The 24,408-nt window shown below is 38.6% G+C and overlaps 1 long non-coding RNA gene across 2 annotated transcripts in view; it reads right to left on the bottom strand.

Moving 5' to 3' along the window:
* Positions 1–9,583: 9,583 nt before the first annotated feature.
* Positions 9,584–24,408, bottom strand: part of LOC118972195 (uncharacterized) — a 42,022-nt gene continuing 27,197 nt past the window's right edge. The window contains exons 2-4 of one of the 2 annotated variants that reach the window (XR_005061038.2): positions 16,342–16,479; positions 10,972–11,054; positions 9,584–10,325 (exon numbers count right to left, since the gene is read on the bottom strand). This is a non-coding gene — a long non-coding RNA (uncharacterized lncRNA). The remainder of the gene's footprint in view (positions 10,326–10,971; positions 11,055–16,341; positions 16,480–24,408) is intronic. The other variant, XR_012133364.1, reaches the window with a different exon arrangement.

Here is a 24,408-nt window from a genome sequence, read left to right as displayed (position 1 = left end):
CCTCACATAGAAATGGGGCATATTCTGCCCAGTGTTCTATTCTTTACTCTTTTAACTTCCCTTCTCTTGAAAGTCTTTTCAGAAAAGTACATTTAGAGCAGTGTATTATGTTCATTTTACTCTATTGTATGAGTGTATCATAATTTATTGAAGCATTCCCATTACTGATGGTCACATATATTGTTTTGAAAGTTTCCCCTTACAATGAATACCTGCAATGAATATACTATTTTATTTTCACCATCCCACATATGGAACCATCTCTTTAGGAAAATTACATAGAAGTGGAATTTCTGGGTCAAAGGGCATGTAGACTTTTGCTTTTGAAAGGTATCAAATTATTCTTCAGGGGAATCATATCAATTTACATTATAGTGGTAAATGGATCAGAGTGTTTCTAAATTATCTACATTTATTTAATAACTAATTACTTTAACAAAATTTCAGACTAATGAATATTCAATTATCAGTATCAGGAAAATAGCATGAATAGTTTTTCAATCTTTCTTTCTTCTGAAGACATTAACTCTTTTGAAGAATCTCAGCCAGTTATTTTGAAGAATGTCCTTTAATTTGGGCCTTTCTTTTCTTCAAAACAAAGAACCAACAGCAAATAAATCAAAGCAAAAAACAAGAAAAACATATCATGAAGAAAAAAGGATAAGCAAAATAAATCTTAAAAATATAGTTATTCTTACTACCTTTTGTTTGTTTGTTTTTGACTAGTTACTATTCGTTGGACACTTAACTACATGCCAGATACTGAGTTAAGCCCTTTGCCTGGTGATAATAGCTAGCATTTATTGGATGCTGAATTTGTGCCAGGTAAATTGCTAAATGCTTTTCTGGCCTTCTCTCTTCTAGTCTTATATAATCTTTCAAAAAATAGTATGATCCTTCCTAGATTATATTAGTCTTTATACCAAAACAATCATAAAACAAAATTTGTAATTTTTTATTGAGTAAGGAGTCCACAAGGGCAAAAGTCCCTTCGGCCTCTGAAAGTCGTAACACATCCCTCACCATAATCATATCCACATAACAGATAAAACGGAGACTCAATAAAATCAAGAATTAAAACTTGCCACAGAGTTAGGAAACCGCAGGGGTGACTCTTGAATATAGGTCTGTGGGACTCTCACAGATCTAGGTAAGAGGGACCAACGACCCTGTTCACTCCCACACTATACACTGTGTAACACTGCAGAGCAAGAAGCTCATACTAAGTTGAGAAAACAAGTTAGTCACACATTAATCAACTAGAAAAAACTTAAGGGAAAGAATACAATTAAATGCCTAAAGCAGGGGCAAATCCAGATTATGTGGGACCCAAGGCTCTTACAACTTGGAATATCTTTAAGAGAAAAACATTAAAGTACAAATAAAAATCAGGGACACAGTCTTGGGAGTCACTGTTTAAGTAGGAGGACCTCAAATGCAAGTCTCATTATTCATGGTAAACCACCTTGCCTACATGTCCTCAGGCCGAAGGAAGGCTGGGGAAAGGATGACTCAGTGTAAGCCAGGGACACCAGCAAAGGTTTTGAGGAGGAAATGGGACTTTGAAGTAGGGCTCTGATTTGGGCACCCTAAGTGCAAAGCCAGGGGCTGTGGTGGGGGCAAATATGAGCATAATATGTTTGGGGAGGGCAGAGAACCCCCCTGATTGACACCCACAGTGGTGTAGGTGAGGACCACTGATGGAGGTGGAGCCCATTTTAAATACAAGGATGGTAAGGCGACTGGGAACTTTGTACACTCCTGTGTCTTATGTCATTACATGACGTCAGGCAGCCCGAGGAGGAGGAGGACTCTGGCACCGTGGGGAGCATTCTCCGAGGGGTGGAAAGAGGCAAAGAGATCTCACTGAAGGCCTGATCTGGATGTATTTCATAACCACCTGATAAATTGTGGTTGGCAGGGAGGAGGCAGGGGTTTAAAAAAAGAGAGTGAAAAAGAGTAAGCATCAAAAAGGATTGATCAAGTAGATATGGAAAACAGAGGGGAACAAAAGTCAGTGGTAATTTTTACATTCTGAGCCTGGATAATTGAAGGAATAGTTGTGGGACTGCCAGAAACTTGGAGGTTGGCTAGGTTTGTTTCTAGAGGAGTTAAATCCAACACCAGCTGGTCCACATCCACCACCAGTGGTGGCTGAGCACCGGACAGGGAGCATCCCGACCACAGCTGCCCGGGCTCTGTGGGCACCATTAGGTTTTGCGGAGTTTTCCGCATGCCAACTTCCTATCTGATCAACACACCTTTTCTTGGTTATGTTAACAGCTTCCAGAACCTTGCAGTCAGGTCTCACTCTTCTTGCTAACTAGGAAGCATTTTGCCTTTAATATGGCTTTTGTTAAACACTACTGTGAGATTAGTTACAACTTAACTCTCAGAGTTTCGGCCTGCCGTACTTCCTCTCCAGGTGACTGGTCCAGAGGATAGTTAGTCACAACAAAGACAGGAAAAAGAGAATTCTCTGAGAGGGCATTAAAGAGCTACAAAAAATAGGAAAGGATATGGAATTAGAAAAAGGGCGGAGTCTTTCAATGGTACAGAGAATGCTTACTGCATACCTGTTACATGTCAGGCTCTGTGGTTGGAACAAAAGCCATTACTATGGAAGGGATGCAATCCCTGCCCTGTATCCAAGTTTTCAAGGAGGGATATTTTGGAAAGTGACAGTAAGGCAGATTAATAAGAACAGCAGATTCTAGAGGGTGGGGAACAGGATGATGAATTCAGTTTTAGGCATGTTAAGTTCGGTGTTCTGCAAATGTAAAGTGGAAATGTTCAGCACGTAATTGTAAACATTGGAATGGAGTTCAGGAGAGAAGCCAGGGCAAGAGATATAAATTCTAGAGTATAACAACCAGAATAAAGTTAATGCCTGAGGCAGGCATGGGGTATGACAGTATTGTTTCCAAGTACGTCCATTGGATTTGGTTCACTAATTGTGTTACTTACACAATGAAGAAACATCTTCATCCATACGACTATTTTGACTGCAGGAAGGCAGGATAGTACTATTAACAGAGCTAAAGATGCTCCAAAAATCAAGAAATACAGAATTCATGAAAGAAGTGAAAAAAGTGAAACTGGTGAATATGACACAAACAAGTTAGCCAAAAGAAGGAAGGTCACCATCACATCTTTCTTTTTAAGATAAAAATTTCCCTGTAAGAAATACCTTACCTAGAACACAAAATGTTGATGAGTAGTTTTTGTTGTTGCTCATTTCTCAATATTAACTCATTTCTAAATGTTTGGAGTCACATAGTCTCCATGGAGTTACATGTTTGGATGATGCTAGATAGATGGTAGATGGGTAGACAGATTCAACTGGAGGGGAATTTAATGCAGAGAATTGATTCCAGGGATAATGGATTGAGGTAACCCAGAGATTAGGAACAGAAGGAGGTCATTACCACTCCTGGGTATGAAGGGACAGTGGGAGGAGGCAGCTTTACTCAAGCTTAAAGCTGGAGTCCTCTGGAATGAGTTGGAGCCAAAGTGGGCACTGCCCAACCGAAGCTGGAAGCCAAGAATGGCAATCTGTAGGAAGCAAGCAATGCCCTGACTTTTCCTCTTCTGCCTCTCAACCGGAGGCCAGTACTGTCAATGTCAGAGCCTAAGAGAATGCCAGAGCCTGGGAACTGTAGTTTCCTTTATAGGCAAAAGAGTAAGGGAAAAACAACACAGAGAGGTTGACTCTGTTCTTGTGACTTATTTGTAATTTTATCCTATTGTGATAAAGATTGTGGTCTGTATGATAATGATGTTTTGGTATTTGTTAAGACTCACTTTGTGGCCTAGGACATAGTTTTTGAAAACGTTCCAAGTGTTGTTGAAAAGACTGTGTAATCTCTATTTTTTGTATGTATGTGCAGTGCTCCACATACATCCATCAGATTTGCCTCATTAATTATGTTATCCACACAATAAGGATACATCTTTATCTGCAACACTATTTTGACTGCATGAAGTCAGTTTTTTAAAGGAGTTTGTCAAAATCTCTCATTATAGTTGTGTGTTTATCAAATTTCCATGTTAGCTATATGGAGAACAGTCTATAAAGGACATGAATGGGAATAGCTGGCAGGCTTATATAGTGGTGCAGGTGAGAAACTGTGGTAGCTTAGCCTAAGATGGTAAGAATGTGAAGAGAAAAGGAAAGAGAGAAATTAATACTGATTCCTGTGTGTCCAGCTTGGGTAATGGGGTGTATGGTGGTACCATTCACATTCATGGATATACATGTATCCATGTATCCATGTATACATGCCACTGTTTTTCCTGGAGCAAATTACATTACTCCCTGGACTCAGTTTTCTTATTTATAAAACTGAGTTTAATAATGGACTGCATTTCACAGGATTATTGTGATGGTGAGAAGAGTTAATATATATAAAGTACTTGGTATAAATAAGTAACTTTTCAATATAAGCTTTTATTATTACCAACTAGGATACTGTTAAAGGAGGGAAGCTTTGGGTTTGAGGTAAGAAATCAAGATTTCCTACTTATGTTTGAGTTATTTTATAAGTTATCTTCTAATAAAGAGGGTCTGAGTAATCTGAGCAGATACTGTTTTGGGATGGAAGAGGATGGACATGAGGAAAGATCACTGGAAGGACAAACCAACTTTCAAGGGGTGGCAGAATCAAGGGAAGACTTTCTTAAGGTCGGGAGAGTGGGTCATGGATTCAGGCAGAGAGTATGGAGCCGTTTCAGAGAGAGAAGGAATAACTGCCTACATGTATTTACCTGCTTGTCTTTGTTTTACAGTGTTACAGTGCGGTGTTGTCTGGCTTGGTTCTGGGTAAGGAAGCCAGTCATCCCCAAAAGGCTGCAGAATAGCAGAGCTTTGGAAAAAATGGCTGCAATTAACAGAGCAACATTAACTTACAGAGCAACATTAATTTACCCAGGTGTGATTTATCATATGATTAGTAAGCCGATTACTCTAGTGATAGGTTGTTAAGGAGCCTATATTAAACTTCTGGTGCAACAGGGAAAAGTGATTAAATTGACAAAGATTCATGAACACATATGTTTCCAGCTTTGTGTCACTGTGTGGAATGAAAACTAAAATTATGAATTTCACAGCATACATGGTCTTGGCAGATTTTAGTGTAATATTATGCATGACTACACTTCTCCCACAAGCCTGCACAGACATAGGAATTTTCTTATTAATGTTCTTAAGCAATATGCATTTTAGCAAGGGCATACAAATGCGTGGAAAGAATATTGCCAGGCATATTAGTCTTGATTTATAATTACGTGTCCCCCTTCACTGGGTTAGTGTCAAATTATTTTTTCTTTTCTGTATTGTTAAAGAGGAAAGCATTGCTTTAAGCTTATTGTAATTGGAGCCATCTTTCATAAACCAGTTTTAGCTCTAACGCAAATAAATTATAAACTAAATTCAATTATGAATCCATTAACATACTTCACATAAATAGAAAATGAAATGCATGTTCTGTATAAAGATGGGGGATTTAACATGCATTTCTACCTTCTTGCCTTCCTGAAACCCTGTAAACACAGCCAATGAAGGGATATTTTAAAGCTTAAATTCCATGAATAGAGAGAGCTGAAGAAGAGATCATTTTGGAGGCTGGAAAGCAGATGAACATATAATGATAGAATAAGCAGAGCTAAAAAAATTGAATCCAACAAGTAGTAGAGAAAGCTAATAACTAATCTGATTTACAGAACATCCAGACTTAGAAACTAATGGTAGCTGGTCCTCGTGGACGTAAGGGTAAAAGGGGTATGGACTTACAGAGGAGGATTGTTGGGAAGTCTGTTTTAGAAGAAAGGCTTCTCCCCAGAGATGTGCAACATCCCTGAAACTGTCCCTTCCTGAACATCCAGAATGATGGCTTATTTTCAGAATGAAGGAAAATAGATGTTCTGCATGGAGGAAAAGCAGTATGGCTGAGGATGAGGAAACTGTGCTAACAATAGGAGATTAAATGATTGTATGTGTATTAGCTTTAGAGATAAAACATGCCTCATCTGTCTTTCTCTGTTCTGAGTCCAAGACACTGAAAGCTAGACATTCACCCTCCTTGCAGGACACTGGAAGACTGGAAGAGTCTTCTGGGAAATAAGATTAATCCATGATGAAAGACATGACAGTGGAAAGACACTGACGTCAGAAGTCCCTCCTTAGCAAGCCCACCCTGATGCCTCTATAGTAAAGCTCACATCAGACCAGCCTGTCTCTCATCTCTTCAGAGCTTGTAGCCAGTGTTTCATAATTTCACCCTTAAATACTGTTATATACACCTGGGCAAGGGAAACAAAAGCAAAAATGAACAAGTGGGACTATATCAAACTAAAAAGCTTCTGTACAGCAAAGGATACCATCAGTAGAACAAAAAGGCATCCTACAGTATGGGAGAATATATTCATAAATGACAGATCTGATAAAGGGTTGACATCCAAAATATATAAAGAGCTCATACACCTCAACAAATAAAAAGCAAATAATCCAATTAAAAAATGGGCAGAGGATTTGAACAGACACTTCTCCAAAGAAGAAATTCAGATGGCCAACAGAGACCTGAAAAGATGCTCCACACCGCTAATCATCAGGGAAATGCAAATTAAAACCACAATGAGATATCACCTCACACCAGTAAGGATCGCCACCATCCAAAAGACAAACAACAACAAATGCTGGTGAGGATGTGGAGAAAGGGGAACCCTCCTACACTGCTGGTGGGAATGTAAATTAGTTCAACCATTGTGGAAAGCAGTATGGATATTCCTCAAAAAACTCAAAATAGAAATACCATTTGACCCCAAAATTCCACTCTTAGGAATTTACCCTAAGAATGCAGCAGCCCAGTTTGAAAAAGACATATGCCCCCCTATGTTAATCGCAGCAGTATTTACAATAGCCAAGAATTGGAAGCAACCTAAGTGTCCATCAGTAGATGAATGGATAAAGAAGATGTGGTACATATACACAATGGAATATTATTCAGCCATAAGAAGAAAACAAATTCTACCATTTGCAACAACATGGATGGAGCTAGAGGGTGTTATGCTCAGTGAAATAAGCCAGGCAGAGAAAGACAAGTATCAAATGATTTCACTCATATGTGGAGTATAAGAACAAAGAAAAAACTGAAGGAACAAAACAGCAGCAGACTCACAGAACCCAAGAATGGACTAACAGTTACCAAAGGGAAAGGGACTGGGAAGGATGGGTGGGAAGGCAGGGATAAGGGGAAAATAGGGCATTCTGATTAGCACACATAATGTAGGGGGGTGGGGACATGGGGAAAGCAGTATATACAGAGAAGACAAGTAATGATTCTATAGCATCTTACTATGCTGATAGACAGTGACTGTAATGGGGTATGTGGGGGGACTTGATAATAGGGGGGAGTCTAGTAACCATAATGTTGTTCAAGTAATTGTACATTAATGATATCAAAAGAAAAAAAGTATTGTCAGATACAGAGACTAAGAGATACCTGAGGAAAGCCTTTAACCTAGAAGATAGAGAATAAAGCAAAACAAAAAAAAGGATTTTTGAAGAAATAAAAATAAACATCAAAACCCATGAAGAAATAAAAATAAATGTCAAAACTCATGAAATGAGAAAAGGATTCTACCCCCAAATAAACAAGTAAATAAATAGAGTGTCCCCAAAACATAAAGAAGGTCTTGGAAATTAAAAACAATAGCAAAAACAAAAAGTTTCAAGAGAAAGTTTGGGATGTGAAGTTGAGAAATTCTATCAGCAAAAAGAAAAGGAGTTGGAAAATGGGAGATAAAGAACTAAAGATGATTAGGAAATTCATCAAAGGATATTAACATTAAAAAAAAAACAGAAAGAGAAAATAGGGAAAGTGAGGAGGAGAAAATGTTAATGATTTGAGTTTCCAGACTAAAACATTTACCAAGGAAAAACAGAGGCCAGTGCACCAACACTGTGAAATTTCAAACACTAAAGACAAAGAGAAGATCCTGCAAGACTATATCAAGGAGAAAAAATATCAGATCACATACATAGGATCAGTAATTAGCAAGAATAAAAATGTTCTCAAAAACTTAGGTGAAGGCTATACTCTATAGTCATGGTAATAAGTGGCCATTAAAACTGGTTTCAAACTCAGTCAATCAAAGGCAACTTCCTTTCCTGAACTTGCCTTTGTGAGCCAACCAATCAGCACGAGTCCTGATGTCAGCCAGTCAAAGATGAACTTACTCCAATATACACACCCAAGGGACTGCAATTCTACAGATGATAGCAACTAACTAAAGCCTCTGAAAGTTCCTACACCCCAAGCTTCCCCAAAACTAGTCAAGCTCAGCAATCTTCTCTGCTTGGAGAGGCTGTGCCTGAGCAGCAAAGGTCTCTCTTACTCTGAAGAGCAGTAAATTTAGCTTTGTCCTTTAAGATACTGACTGGTGGTCTTATCAACCTTTGACCTAGATTAATTTTTAACTTATGAACAGCTGCATTAAAGCTACAAAGCAATTGAGAAAGACTTCCAAAATTCTGAAAGAAAATAATTAACAAGCTAGAATTCTATACCAACCAATTCTCATTGTATATGAGAATTTTTCAAAAGACATTTTCAAACATTCAAGATCTTAAACAATTTACTTCTCATATACCTTTTCTTGGTTAGTCACCAGGCAAGAGATGAAACCAAGCAAGAGAGAGGTGTGGGTTACTGGGAACAAGATATCCAATATACACAAAAAGTAAAGCCCCAGGATGATGATGTAGAGAGTCCCAGGATAGTAGTCATGCCCCAGAGCAAACCAGCTCACATTGCACCTTGCATCAACTATCTAGTGGTGCATAATGCATCAACCCAAAATGCAGTGGCTTAACATAGCCATCTTTAGCTTGCATTTCCTGGGCAGTTCTTCTGGCTGATCTCAGTTGAGCTTACTTGTTTTGTCTGTGGTCAGTTTGCAGTTGAGCTGGGGATGACTGGTTCCAGGTGGCAGTACTCACATGTCTGACAGATGACTTAGTAGTGGCTGGGAGGCCACTGTGATGTCTGAGCTATGTTTCTCTCCTAAACCAGCAGATGAACCTTGCTCTGCACATGGCAGCTGGGCTCCAAGAACCCAAATCACAGGACTTTTCAAACCTCTGCTGTGTTATGTTTGCTAACATTCTGTTGGCCAAAGCAAATCATGTGGTTAAGTTTAGAATCAAAGCGGAAAGTGTACTCAAAGTCACAGAGCAAGGAAGCATGGATACAAGAAAGGGAAGTTTGCTGCCCATTTTAGTAAGCAGTATACCATAGAGCTTATCAGAAGTTTCCAGAAGAAAATTATTTAAGAAGATGAAGTTGGTAAAATGTACCTGATGTGTTGAGAGAAGAACATGTTGAGAGAAGATTTAGAAAATTATCAAAGTGTTTAGTGTTGAATTCATTATAAATATAAAGATAACTAAGCAAATATAAAAAATAGGCAATTATTAACTCATGATAACAAAATATTGTTTGGCAAATAAAAATAATAACCATAGTTTACAACAAACTTAGTGGTAATTAGTGTTTATTTAATCATAAATCAGCCAGTTAACACTAAATATTGAACTAGCCAAAATTACAAGTTGGCCATTTCAGGGGGAAAATGAGGTGCAAAAAGTGGGTACAGATAGTGAGGCAGACAGGGTAAAAGAGAGTGGAAGGAAACCCCTTCTCTCCTCCCTCTTCCTAAGTGGAAAAATCAAAAGATCATGCCTAAAACCAGAAAGTCAAGAAGGAACAATGGAAGAATATTATCTAGAAAAATGGACACAAATACCAAAACTGGTAAAAGAGGTATAACTGTTGCCTCTGAAAAGGAGGAAATGATAAATGAGGGGATGAGGACCTGATGTGCTTCACAGTAAATCTTAAGGAAATACTTGTCTTCAAACTATGTGCATGTTAACTTGAATACAAATATAAAGCAAAAGAAAAAAGACAGAAAAGTAGTGATGGGTGTCTTTAATCCAGACTGCTATGCAATAATCTGTCTAATAATTAAGTGACAAAAAGCAAGATGCAGAATAATTTGTATAGTAAGCTATCACTTATATTTTAAAAATGGAGGGAGTGGCAACTATAAATACATACTTGATCTGCATAGAATAATTCGTCAGCAAACTCTGTTGAGGCTACCTTCCAAATAAATCCCAATTCCAGCCACATCCCAGCCCTCCATTGCTCTTTCAAAGGAAAGCCATCACCTTTGCCTGCATGAGGTCAGTTGTCTTCTCATTACATGACTGGCCTCCCTGCTTCCATCCTGCAGTTTAGCCTCCACACGGCAGCCCAAGGAATCTAGTTAAAAGCAATATTAAGTTATAGCACCCCTCTGTTCAGAACCCTTAAAGTTTTTTCTTTCAACAGGTGGAATAAAACTATCTTCCTCACCAGGGCTCCACAGCTCCATGTGATCTGGTTCTGGCCTCATGCTCATCTTGTTCTAGTTCATTCTTTCCTCAGGGTCTTTGCAATGCATGGCCTCTCTGCCTAGAGGGCTTTTCCTGACACTTTGAAGCTAGCCTCTCACTCAGATCTCTCTTTACCCAAATGTCATCTCCTCAGAGAGACCTTTCCTAGTCCCTCTCTCTGCCCCTTCCCTCCCCACACACCACCTACCACTGTTTATCACCTCACCTTGATTTATTTTACTTCATAGGACTTATCATTCCTTGCCACTTAATTATATACTTAATTGTTTATTAGCTGTCTCCCCAACAGAATGTAAAGTCCCATCAAAGAAGCCATATTTGTCTGTTTTGCTTTTTGTATTCATCTCCAAACACCTAAAACAGGGCCTGGTGCATAGTAGCTATTAATGAATTTCTTTTGAATAGATTAATAAATAATGAAAAACATACACAGGAAAAAAAAAAACCCAACTCTTTATAGTGGCTGCTTGGGGAAGGGAACTAGGAAGTCAGATGTGAAAGGAGAGGCTCACTTTTCACTTCTCTGGGTTCCACGACCTCTCCTCCAAGCTTCTACGGCCTGCAGAGTCCAGCCAGTGATCCCCATGGCACTACACTGTGGGGGAAGAAGGGAAATGGGAGAACATCTGTTTAGATTTACTTTTTTGCTAAAAGAAAGAAGGCCTTATTAACATTGAATTTGTATATGCTAAGTATGCATTTATCATTGATAAGTTATATTCTGAATTACATGTTGAACTTTTTCGTACTGACAATGTATACAATCAAAAAAGCTTGGTCTGTAAGTTTGTTCATAAACTGACAGCTTGTAGGTCTTACCAAGTGCAGTGTTAGATTTGTCTCATACTGTTTTAAATTGTTTGAATCAACATTAAAATCCAGAGATTTCACATAAAATTGCAGGTGTCTGTGTTTTTTGAGACACCAGAAGAGCTGGCAATGCAGGTTCTGTGATTCGCTACAACGATGTGAGCACAGTCCCATTGACAAGACAGGTGCAATCCTGTGCGTCCAGGCTGTCACCAAAGGCTCCCTGTGGGTTCTCAGATTCAGCTCACCTCTCCCTGCAGGCATTTGAGCTCATGACCCTTTCCTGACTCTGTTTCTCAAGCTCAGCCAAATCCTTTGTACCTGATAGCAGTGAAAAGGCTGAAATTGCTGAATATGCAAAAAAAGATTGAGTTCAGAGCTATCTCTGTTTTTACATTACATCTGCTCATTCAATCCTGTTGAGCAAGAGTGGTAGGGGTAAAGTAGATGTTGGCACAACCATGATTAACCAGAGTGTCCCCAGGAATCTTAGGCCCTTGGATGTGTGTGAGCTGAGAGTAGGCAAAGAATCACTGATTTGTAGTCCACAATTGTCTACGTTGATATCCTAATTATATATAGCCCTTTTTTGTTACATATGAACTATAGCCCCATAGAAATTTCTTATAAGGACTGCTTTGTGTACAGTACTTCTGAGTCCTTCAGCGTATTGAGTATTGAGAATATTAATAAGAACTTGTTGGTTAAATGATTAATGCAAAAAAGCCTGGATACTGCCGGTATTATAATTTACATCACCATGGTTTGCATAGTTAAAGACATTGTCAAACAAGTTTTCCTGAGCTCTGTGAGCCTCTCTAGTAAATTAATCAAACGTAAGGGGGAGGTTGTTGGAATCTCCATTTTGTAGCTGTTTGGTCAGAAGCAGAAGGAACAGCCTGTGGCTTGTGACTGGCATCTGGAGTGGTGGGTGGAGAGCAGTGTTGTAGGACAGAGTCTTTCACCTGGGGATTCTGGTGTCGTCTCTGGGCAGAGAGCGTCAGAATTGAGTTAAGCACTCGGACACCCTATTTGAGAATTGCTTTGTGGTGTGCATGGGAAGGCACACATGCACTGGAATTGGGTGCAGGAATCTGAAAGGAGTCATGTGTGTGTGTCCTCAAACACACACCCACACACATATATGTTCATTTAGTAAAAGCAGGAAGATGTCTCAATCATTTTGGTTTTCCTGTGGGGCTTAGGGAAGTGGCTGTGCTGTATATTAGGTGCACTATACCAACTGGATGAATGGATGAACAGATGAATGAATAAAGTCCACATTATCCACCTTGATAATAATAATAGATACTATTTATTAGGCACTATCTGTGGGCTGGCTATGACTAAGTCCTTAACATCACTTTCACATTTGAGCCTCATAATTATTACATATGAGCAGTTTTTTTCTTTTAATATTATGAATGAGAAAATATGGCTTAGAAAAGTGACATAATTAGTCCACAGCCATACAAATACTAAACAGTTGATGCAGGATTCAAACCCAGGTCTTCCCAAAGCCAGTGGTCTTTTCTAATCAACACCAAAACCAAAACCAAAGCCTCTGGATGAGATGCTGAAATTTCTCCAATACTTACATCCAATGAGCTATAAAATCAATATATTCTGCAAGAACAGAAGCTAAAGATGTCTTTAACCAAACTAATAGATGGGGAAAACGAAGGGCATTCAGACAGGAACTCAGGACAGGTTTGAGCACAAAACCACGAGAAGTTAGAACATTCACATTTAAAAAACTTGATCAGAAGTTACAGATAACCTTGAAAAATAGCTAGACAATTGGAAATAACTTGTTACAAAAATGGGAAGTTGTGGTTTCTTGCCCATAACTTCATTTTTTGTAGATAAAAATTAGTGACTGAGTCAATTAAAATAGAATACAAGATCAAAACTCCAGTTTTATTCATTCAATAGGAACATTTCCCATATCACCAGGGCACAGTTGGGAAAGAAAGAGTTCAAAGGCTTAGGCTCCACTCCCAAGGAGTTTATCGTCCACTAGAGGAACTGAGAAGTCTACACGTGGCTGGAAGAGACCCCTAGGTCTAGTGAGGCCCAACCTGGAGGGTCCTGCCAGCCTAGCAGAAACCTGCGGGAGAGCTGTCAGATGGGGAGCTCCGGGACAGCGAAGGGTCAAGGGGTCACTCTATGCTCAGGCTGCAAACAGTACCACATTCTGTGTTCACCACAGAAAAAAAGAGATGTGGTAACAAGAATCCTTCATGAGATAACATAAAAGGCTTAAATGAATCAGAATTGTTCTTAACATGATAAGATATGGGGTTTAGATGACAGAGAATGGGGCAACTGTTGAATAAGAAGAGATATATGTATATCTTAGCAGAAAAGGGTTATGTAGTTCAAGGCATAAGTTTGTCTAATAGGAAGGGAAATACACTAATTAGATGGAAAGCTGAGGGTCTGGAGTGTGTGTGGGTGTGTATATGCAGACTTATAAGTCCAGTATTATAAGAGTTACAAAATATTACAATTTTCTTACAGAAATTACAAGAAAAATCAAATAAGAACCCCTTAGCTTATTGACAGATCATTTGTGGGATGACATCAGACAGACTTTGGGTCTACTACTTTAATTTTTTCTATTTTTTTCCCTGAAGTGAAAAATAATATGTGAATATATTTTCCTTACAAAAATTATAAAAGTTACAGGTCAAAATAAACTCCCTTTGGTCACCTCTCAATTGTACCCTGCATAAATCCCATACGTCCTCAAATGATTATTTTTCTAAAATTTGAGGTGCAAATACATGTGTTATTTTGAGCATGATAAAAGAAAAAGGAAAGGAAAAAAATTTGCAGCAATAATATCAAGTTCTTTTTATTAAGCAGGGGCTTTGCTAGACTGCTTACATATGAATTAGCTCATTCAGAAATGTTTATGAGCAACTACTAAGGGCCAACAACTAGGAATACAGCCATGACCTCAAAGAGTTCGGAACCATCTCCAAGTGTGGCTACGTGTTCACCATATACAGATAAGGAAACCAACTCAGAGAAGTTAAGCAACCCATCCAAGCTTACTGTAAGATAAGTGGTTATGCTGGGATTCAAATCCTGGTCCATAAGGCTCAAAGGCTGACATTCCTGCTTCTACCCAACTGTTCTCAAACCATTTGTATTAAAAGCAGAAGTCTTTCAAAATATTTTTAATGAAAATAGAATGAAATTGCTGCATGGCAGCCCAACGCAGAAAAAAGATAAAAGTGAAGTGCTTTGGTTCGCTCAGTGGCCTATCTGTAAAAATAAATTTGTTCCCATCAAGAGGTCTGGATAGAATTGCTTAAGGATTAATACCGCAAAGGCCCAAGTCTCCTGTTGTGAAACAGCTTTAGGGATACCTACCAACCATTAATGTTGATAGTGATTGTCAGGGCTAGTGAATTCCATACCCAACAGTTCCTGGGGATTAGAGATTCCTGTCTCTGCCTACTGCCAGTGACCCTCCGTTGCTGACCCTAAACTCGCTGGGACTCAGATCTGGGGTTTTGGAAAGCTACCCTTTGGTGACTGATGATCAACTAGGTCTGAGAAGCAATACCAGTACAGTTCTGTTCTGCTCAGTGATCTCTCTTCATCATCCAGTTTCCACCCCTCCTCCCAATCTGGAAATATTTGACCAGACTTGTACAATAGGGCCTCTTTGTAGGATGCCCAGCATTTGTGGATTACCATCCTGAAGTGCCTTGCTGTTCTTTCTTCTGTTTTGATTTCTCATTTCTATCTACCCTTCAAGTATGAGCCACATAATCCTTTCTAGAAAGATGCACGTCTGGTTATTCCTAGCCCTAGTCTAATCTTTGCTTTCATTTCTCTCTTGGTGGGTAAAATTTAAAACTCTCTTCCAGGTAATACCAAGCCTCAGTGCCTACGCTTCTCTTTCTGATGGCTGTGTCCTGGCAAAACCCCATGACCCTCTCCCTACCCTACTAATATTGCCGGATCAATCCTGGCTTCGTAGATTGGACCCAGGACACCATTGCTTATTGCAGTAATCATGTTTACAATATCCTCAATGGGCAGTCATTTAATGTCTGCTTATTTCTAGTCATGGAATGTTCTCTTCTTCATGAAAGAGCCCATGCATTGTTGCAGACTAATGATGCCTTTTAAAAAGATTCCTCCAGATCCCTAGCTAAAACTGACTATTCTATACTTGCTGACTATTGGTTCTTTCCTCCGGGATAGTGTTTATCATTGTGGTCCTCAAGCTAGCAGCATCGATACCACCTGGCAGCTTGTTAGGAATGCAAATTCTCAGGCCCCACTACAGACCTACTGAACAGAAACTCTGGGGATGGAGTCCAGCAATCTGTATTTTAACAAGCCCTCAGGTGATTCTGATGTACTCAAGTTCAAGAAACTCTGTATTGGAAAGCAAGACTCCTCCTGGACACATTTAGCTTTATCTGGAGTTCACAGTTGCACTGATGTCACAACCTGTTGGTCCAATTTTCAAAAGACACTTTACTCTTCCAACATAGGGTATCCCTTGGTCTAAGGGCATATCATTTGTTATATCTTTTTGAGGGGGTGGAAACAAAGTACACCTTTCAGTTCTTTTTGTTTCTGATTTTTCCTAGGTTTTCCCTGGGAATAAAATGTTCTTTATACTAAGTTTTACAATTACTGGTCAGTTTTAAAAGCAGTCAATATATTTCTAGCATAAGTACAGAACATTAGTTCTTGATATGTATTGAATCCTGTAAACATTTAACTGATATAGTGCTTGGAAAACATATAAGAGACAGTGGTTAGTGGAGGTCAACATCAAGCTTGGTTAATCAGAGAGACTTGGTGAGGAACATGAAAATTATGTTGAACTTTGACAGATGGAACATATGCAATTTTGCAGGCAGAAATAGGGATAAGGACAATGTTTTAGGCAGCAGTGGAGATAATAAAGGTGGTCTAGTACATTGGGTCAGAACACTGGTTTTAGAATCAAAATGCTTGAAATTCTACTCCAACTCTGCTACTTATAAGCTGCGTGACTGTGCTTCACTTCTGTACGACAGGGCTCACAGTGGTACCTCCACGTGGTGGACAGAATTCCAAGATGGTCTCAAGGTGTCTGCTGTGCAGTATGCATGCGTCTTCCCCTGAGTGTTGGGTGCTGCCAGTGAATATGATAGGATGTCAATCCTGCAATTAGGTTATTCATCAATTGCCTAGGAGTTAATTAAAAAGAGAGAGAATTCAGGGTGAGTCTGACTTGATCAGGTAAGCGTTTAGAAGAAGGTAAAGCCTCACAGACATTCTCCTACTGCAGCAGAAGGAATCAAACAGCCTGTGAGAGAAGGAGCCAAGGGGCAAGAACCAGAGGGTGTCCCTCTTGGAGTTGGAAGTCATCCCTGGCTGAGAGCTAGCAAGAAAATTTGGACATTGGTCATCTTGCTGCAAGGAATTGAACTCTGCCAACAACCAGTCAACTTGGGAGAGGACCTGAGCCTCAGATAGGATTGCAGTCCCAGCCAACACCTTGGTTTCAGTCTATGAGACCCTGAGGACCAGGTAATCCATACCTGGGATTCTGACCCACAGAAACGGTGAGAAAATAAATCAGTGTTGCTTTAAGCTATGAAATTTGTGATAATATGTTATAGAATTATCAGTAATAGAAAAGTAGTGTACTATCTCAGGAGGTTGTTATGAAAAGATGTTTCTGAAGTATTTACTATAGTGCTTAACATATAGTACATGCTTAACAAGCTAAAAAAAACTTTAGAAATTATTTTGGATGGCCAGAGTTGAGAAAGTAAGACAATAATGGCCAAGGGTCTTGTTGCAAAGAGAAAGTTCCATGTTGCTTTGTGAGGAAACATGGTTAGAAATTCAGATGTGGCCAGATGGGAGGAGGCCTGGAGTCCTGAGCTCTCTAGGGGCCACTAGAAGTATTGGGGACATGTATCATAGCCCAGAGGCAGGGGAATTGAGGCCCCAGTATTAAAAGACTGGTGAGGTAGAAACTTAAGATCTTGGCAAGGCTACACTCACTGGGCCTGGGAGGGTTTTTTCCATTTAGGAAGAGGAAATCTTATCCTTAGGTCATTGTTCTTACTGTGCACCCTGACACTGAAGAATTGACTAAAAGGAGTTTCTTGACCAGCTGAGCACTGAGGCAGAGTTTCTCCCTCAGACTCACCTAAAGTGCTGTCCATTGAGCATGCTTTCCCCCTGCCCAACCAACAAAAGCCTGATTTGCAGCTTGGGACTATACTTCGCCCCAAACTCACCTTGTCAATTAAATGGACACCATCACCTGCTTTCTGGCCACTGTTGTACTAAGGGCCTCTTCCTGAAGTGATCCCATCCAAGCTGTAGAGTTGGTTTCAGCCCCTACAGGGTCAACCTCAAACATGTTCCCCCCTGCACCCGCCTAATTGGGTTCTTGATAATCTGACTAAACGGGACCACTTCCAAAAGGGAATATATTTTTAGGGATTGACTAAAAACATTTTGTCTGAGCATTAAGCTAGTTTGAATTTAGCAGAATCTGAAGTGGGAGAATATTGACTAAGCTGTCAAGTGCACTTACTGAGAACAAACGACAAGCAAAGTACTGGAATTAACTGATTCTGTAGGAGAACAGGGAGATAAAGAAGGCAATAGAAGAGATGATAAAAACAAGAAGATGAATTTTAGGAAATGGTGGAGATAAAAATAAATGAAAAAAGGGCAGTGATTGCCAAGATGAGTCTTTGTTGAGGAAAGAGTACCAAGATTACTTACTCCAGCAGATATACCCTTGCTTTGAGGAGAAAACTTCAAAAGCACAATGATAAAGAGGCAAGGAAGAAGGGGAAGGAAAGGATTTCCAGGGAAATCCATGGCAGTAAAGCCCAAAGGCACTGAGAAGCACCACGGAGGGTGCCTAAGCTATAGAAGACAGAAGAATATAGGAAGGGTAAGTAACATGAGTCCTGAGATTAAAGGAAGTAAAACGTTAAGAATCTAAGGAAGTAAAAGGAGTTCAAAGGAAGTCTAAAGGAGCTAAAAATAAATTGTACACATATGGGCCAAGTGTTATATAAACCAGAAACAGGTTCTTTTTTCTTTTTTTTTCTTCTTTTGGTGTCATTAATCTTCAATTGCCTGAGCAACATTTGGTGACTGGATTCCCCCCACCATCAAGTCCCCACCACATACCCCATTACAGTCACTGTCCATCAGCGTAGTAAGATGCTATAGAATCACTACTTGTCTTCCCTGTGTTGTACAGCCCTCCCATGCCCCCTGCTACATTAGTCAGCTAATCGTAATGCCCCTTTTCCACCCTTGTCCATCCCTTCCCACCCATCCTCCACAGTCCCTTTCCCTTTGGTAACTGTTAGACCATTCATGGGTTCTGTGATTCTGCTGTTGTTTTGTTCCTTAATTTTTTTTCTTTGTTCTTATACTCCACATATGAGTGAAATCATTTGGTACTTGTCTTTCTCTGCCTGGCTTATTTCACTGAGCATAATACCCTCTAGCTCCATCCATGTTGTTGCAAATGGTAGGATTTGTTTTCTTTTTATGGCTGAATAATATTCCATTGTGTATATGTACCACATCTTCTTTACATTCATCTACTGATGGACACTTAGGTTGCTTCCATTTCTTGGCTATTGTAAATAGTGCTGCGATAAACATAGGAGTGCGTATGTCTATTTCAAACTGGGCTGCTGCATTCTTAGGGTAAATTCCTAGGAGTGGAATTCCTGGGTCAAATGATATTTCTATTTTTAGTTTTTTGAGAAACCTCCCTACTGCTTTCCACATGGCTGAACTAATTTACATTCCCACCAGCAGTGTAGGAGGGTTCCCCTTTCTCCACATCCTCACCAACATTTGTTGTTGTTTGTCTTTTGGATGGTGGCCATCCTTACTGGTGTGAGATGATATCTCATTTTGCTCTTTATTTGCATGTCTCTGATGATTAGCAATGTGGAGCATCTTTTCATGTGCCTGTTGGCCATCTGAATTTCTTCTTTGGAGACATGTCTGTTCAGATCCTGTGCCCATTTTTTAATTGGATTATTTGCTTTTTGTTTGTTGAGGTGCATGAGCTCTTTATATATTTTGGATATTAACCCATTATCAGATATGTCATTTATGAATATATTCTCCCATACTGTAGGATATCTTTTTGTTCTACTGATGGTATCTTTGCTGTTCAGAAGGTTTTCAGCTTGATATAGTCCCACTTGTTCATTTTTGCCTTTGTTTCCCTTGCCTGGGGAGATATGTTCATGAAAAAGTTGCTCATGTTTATGTCCAAGAGATTTTTGCCTATGTTTTTTTCTAAGAGTTTTATGGTTTCCTGACTTACATTCAGGTCTTTGATCTATTTCTAATTTACTTTCATGTATGGGGCTAGACAATGATCCAGTTTCACTCTCTTACATGTAGCTGTCCAGTTTTGCCAACACCAGCTGTTGAAGAGGCTGTCATTTCACCATTGTATATCCAAGGCTCCTTTATTGTATATTTAATTGACCATATATGTTTGGGTTAATATCTGGACTCTCTATTCTGTTCCACTGGTCTGTGGATCTGTTCTTGTGCCAGTACCAAATTGTCTTGATTACTATAGCTTTGTAGTAGAGCTTGAAGTTGGGAAATGAGATCCCCCTACTTTATTCTTCCTTCTCAGGATTGATTTGACTATTCAGGATCTTTTGTGGTTCCGTATGAATTTTAGAACTATTTGTTCCAATTCACTGAAGAATGCTGTTGGTATTTTGACAGGATTGCACTGAATCTGTAGATTGCTTTATGCAGGATGGCCATTTTGACAATATTAATTCTTCCTAGCCAAGAGCATGGGATGAGTTTCCATTTGTTAGTGTCCTCTTTAATTTCTCTCAAGAGTGTTTTGTAGTTTTCAGGTGATGAGTCTTTCACTTCTTTGGTTAGGTTTATTCCTAGGTATTTCATTCTTTTTGATGTAATTGTGAATGGAATTGTTTTCCTGATTTCTCTTTCTGATAGTTCATCATTAGTGCATAGGAAAGCAACAGATTTCTGTGTATTAATTTTTTATCCACAACTTTGCTGAATTCAGATATTAGTTCTAGTAGTTTTGGAGTGGAGTCTTTAGGGTTTTTAATGTACAATATCATGTCACCTGCAAATAGTGACAGTTTGACTCCTTCTTTACCAATTTGGATGCCTTGTATTTCTTTGTTTTGCCTAATTGCTGTGGCTAGGACCTCCAGTACTATGTTGAATAACAGTGGGGAAAGTGGGCATCCCTGTCTTTTTCCCAATCTTAGGTGAAAAGCTTTCAGCTTCTCGCTATTAACTGTGATGTTGGCTGTGGGTTTGTCATATATAGCCTTTATTATGTTGAGGTACTTGCCCTCTATACCCATTTTGTTGAGAGTTTTTATCATGAATGTATGTTGAATTTTTGTCAAATGCTCTTCCAGTATCTATGGAGATGTTCATGTGCTTAATGTCCTTCTTTTTGTTTATGTGGTGGATGATGTTGATGGATTTTCGAATGTTGTACCATCCTTGCATCCCTGAGATGAATCCCACTTGATCATGGTGTATGATCCTCTTGATGTATTTTTGAATTCAGAAACATGTTATTGAGATAGCATTAGATCACTCAAAGTTGGAGCCATGGTTTATAGAGATTAGAAAGGAAAGAAATAGGGTACACTTTTAAAACAAGAAACAACATAATATGGGAAGAAAAGACTGGGCTTTGGAATCTATTTTTTATTCCTTTCTTAGATCCTCCAAACAAGTAATTTCCCCATTTTGTGCCAAGTTTGAAAGCAACCAGAAATAAAAAAATAATGATGAATGGAGGGGAGAAAATTGATACATTCCTTTTTGGCTATGTTGGATAGATTAGATATAATTTAAACAAGGTATGGCTTGCACATGGCCTCTTTTGGGGAAACCAGAAGGCCTGTAACTCCTCCTGAGATGCAGTCACCTTCTATATCATATGAGCCCTTCTATCCTTCACTAATCAATTGTTCATCCCCCAGTTCTCCCAATTCAGCATGTAACAGCAAAGCAACCAATTCTTAGATGGGTTTAAGGCCTTATGAATTGGTTTGGCATAGAACCTCTGTTCAAATAGGGCTATTTTCAGGTGAAGCAGCCACTGTCTTCTAAAAATTTGACATGGAACTGACAAGTTATGAATAAGTTGAAGCTTTGAGTTACCAGAAAAAATGAGTGAGTGGCTGTGAACAAATGGAAACTATGGTAAACTGAAATCAGAAGGTATTCATAGGAGAGTCAAAAAACTGGTATGAGAGTAGAAATAAGAATGGTACAGTGCAGAGGAAAGGCTGCTAGGTCACTGCAATGTTATGGTATACTTCAACTTGCCACAGCAACAAGATGACTCAGATCAGCCACTCTTCCTTGAATGTCACTAGTTTCCTCAGTGACTGCCAGTGTCCACGAGGCCTGACCCCATAGATTTTCCTGAGGTTCCCATGAGGTTCTTAAAGTCCTTGCTTCCATGACTATCCTTATACTACCCCTACTTCCATCATCCAAACAAACCATCATTCTTTGTAGTAAGAGGATATTGACAAACATCTCAATATTAATATTGGCTAACACTTATTTAACACTTGTTATATGACAAGCACTAGGCTGTTAACTTCACATGTTCTAGCTTATGAAATTTCCCCAAGAATCTATGAAGCACTATTATTATTTTCACCAGTTTATAGATGGAGAAGCCTAACTTTAGAGAAGGACCTCACTTGCCCAAGGTACAACGATTCTGTGGCAAAGCTGAGTCTGAATCAAGATCCGTACCACTACAGAGCCCAAATGTATAATTATTTAACTCTTGTCAAATTCTTTCTCTGAGATCGTTTTGGGACTAGCTAGTAGGAGTCTAAAACTTCAAGTCACAAAATGTAGTGATTAGAACTAAGGGGGAGAAAAAAAGACTCATCATGAATACTATGTGCTATAAAATAAAATAATAGTGCATCTTGCTAAAAATTCATTTTAAAAAGTTCTGAAAAGGACTCCCAAAGCAAGAAATGGTGAAGTTAATCACTAATTTCAGATGCATAATGTGTACTAGATTTATTATTTTATTTTAATAAATGTTTAAGGAAAATACGCATTTTTTTCTCATTTAATTGTGACCTTGATTTCTCTAAACTAATTTTCCTTACAAAGTTTGAAACCCTTTGACAATGAATTCTCTACAAGAAGATTTTAGAAATTAAACCTGGAAGAAGACTACTTTGCATTAAAAACAAGATAAATAAAACTTTAGTTTAAAAAATTTATATGCAAGAAGAGGCTGTGAAATATAAAGTATTAAATTCCAACTCTTTTAATTATGCTGAATTTATAACTAAAGTTTATTTCTCAAAAATTGGGTAATTTATTAGAGGGTATATCAAGGATATATCTATTTGAAAATAAATAATAATGTTGAATATGTGTTAGTTCCATGAAAATTTTTTTTGTTTCTTTCACTGCAGGATTCTGAGTAGCTGGAACAGCTTCTGGCATATAGCAGGTGCTCAATAAAAATCTGTGACATAAAATGAACAAATGATCCAAACTCAAGACACTGAGATTATTCTCTGAATTCTATCTTTAAATGATACATGAATTTGAGCAAGTCATTTAACATCATTGAGGGCAAGTTTTATTTATTTATGATATTTTTTTGGTTTATTTGTTCATTTAAAAGATACTGCAAGAAGATGGGATGTGTTACAGCAAATATCAAAATTAACAGCATGGTACTAGTTTAGAAAGAGGCAACTGATCAAAGGAACAGGTTAAGGCATTTATATGTGTTTCAGGGGAGCTCTCAAGGCAAGCATTAAAAAACAAAAATACAGAAAAGAGCAAATTACAAGTAAAGATTTGGAAGCATCATGACAATGAAAAGGAAAAGGTTAAACAAGAATGAGAGGAGCGCCAAATTCAAAGCTATCAAGGAAATAGATTCAAACGTGGACAATTATGCACTCTAGAGTGGATGAGAAAATTAAAAATATTATGAAATTAGAAGAAAAAATTAGACACGTGAAGATAGTACCACACACTGAGGCTAATGATGCTACTTTAAAATATTTCTGAAATTATGCAAGTAATAGCACCTCACCAAAACTTTAGGGCAGTAGAAGATAGGAGAAAATACCCCTCAAGTATAACACAATGACTATCATTTTAGTTTACTCCCTTCCTGCATTTTTCATAGGGATTTTTTGTTGAAATATATTTCACATACTATAAAACCCGCTCCTAATGTGTAGAATTCAGTCATTTTAGTATATTCACAAAGATGCGTGACCATTGCCATTCTCTTAGCCAAAATATTTTCGTCTCCCCCACTCCTCTGAAAAAAGCCATTAGCAGCTGTGCTCTAGTCCCCATCCCTCCAGCTCCTGGCTCAGCTTTCTATCTCTGTATGCATTTGTCAGAGGCAGGTTTTCAACTGTTTGAACTGGGGGCACCTTCCTTGTTTCCCTTAATAGTCTATCAGAAAGAAACTTTCTGCAAATGGATAGTTAAAAAATTTATAATGTGCAGAGAAAACATTTCTAAAATTATGTTTTTCTAAAAACATTTAAAGAAATGTTTTTCTTTTAGAATTAAAAGAAAGAAAAGAAAGAAAGAAAAATAAGGGATAATTCTAGGATGCCAGTTAAAGAATGAAGATGTCAGTAATTTAGTAGCAAGCAGGCATTATTCCTTAAGAAGTAATACTAAGTGATCAAATTATTGAAGAGAGGGACATTTTCTTGGTCTGATGGTCTTACTATCGTGCTATCCTTTAAATAATTTTTTAATCAAAGCAGTGTGTGTGCACATTTACAAAACAATCAGTGGTGCAGAAGGGCTGAATGCAGAAGATAAGAATGCTTTGCTGCCACATCCAAACCCTACCCCACCCCTTGCTTTCCACCCAAATCCTAGACCCACAGTTGACAAGTAATCACTTTCAACTTCTTAACAGCTACAGTTTTTAAAATTCTTATGGGTGGTTACTTCCGTATCTCTGGATGACACAGTCATATCGTCATGTCTTTATATGAAATAGACTTTATCTGTGGACTTCCTTCCCATTCTGACAGAAAAGTGTTTAGTTCACCCACACC

Source organism: Manis javanica, chromosome 7 (genome assembly GCF_040802235.1).
Source record: "Manis javanica isolate MJ-LG chromosome 7, MJ_LKY, whole genome shotgun sequence".
NCBI classification, from domain to species: Eukaryota; Metazoa; Chordata; class Mammalia; order Pholidota; family Manidae; genus Manis; species Manis javanica.
Note: the sequence above shows the minus strand (reverse complement) of the source record. Positions and strands in the feature narration are given on the sequence as shown.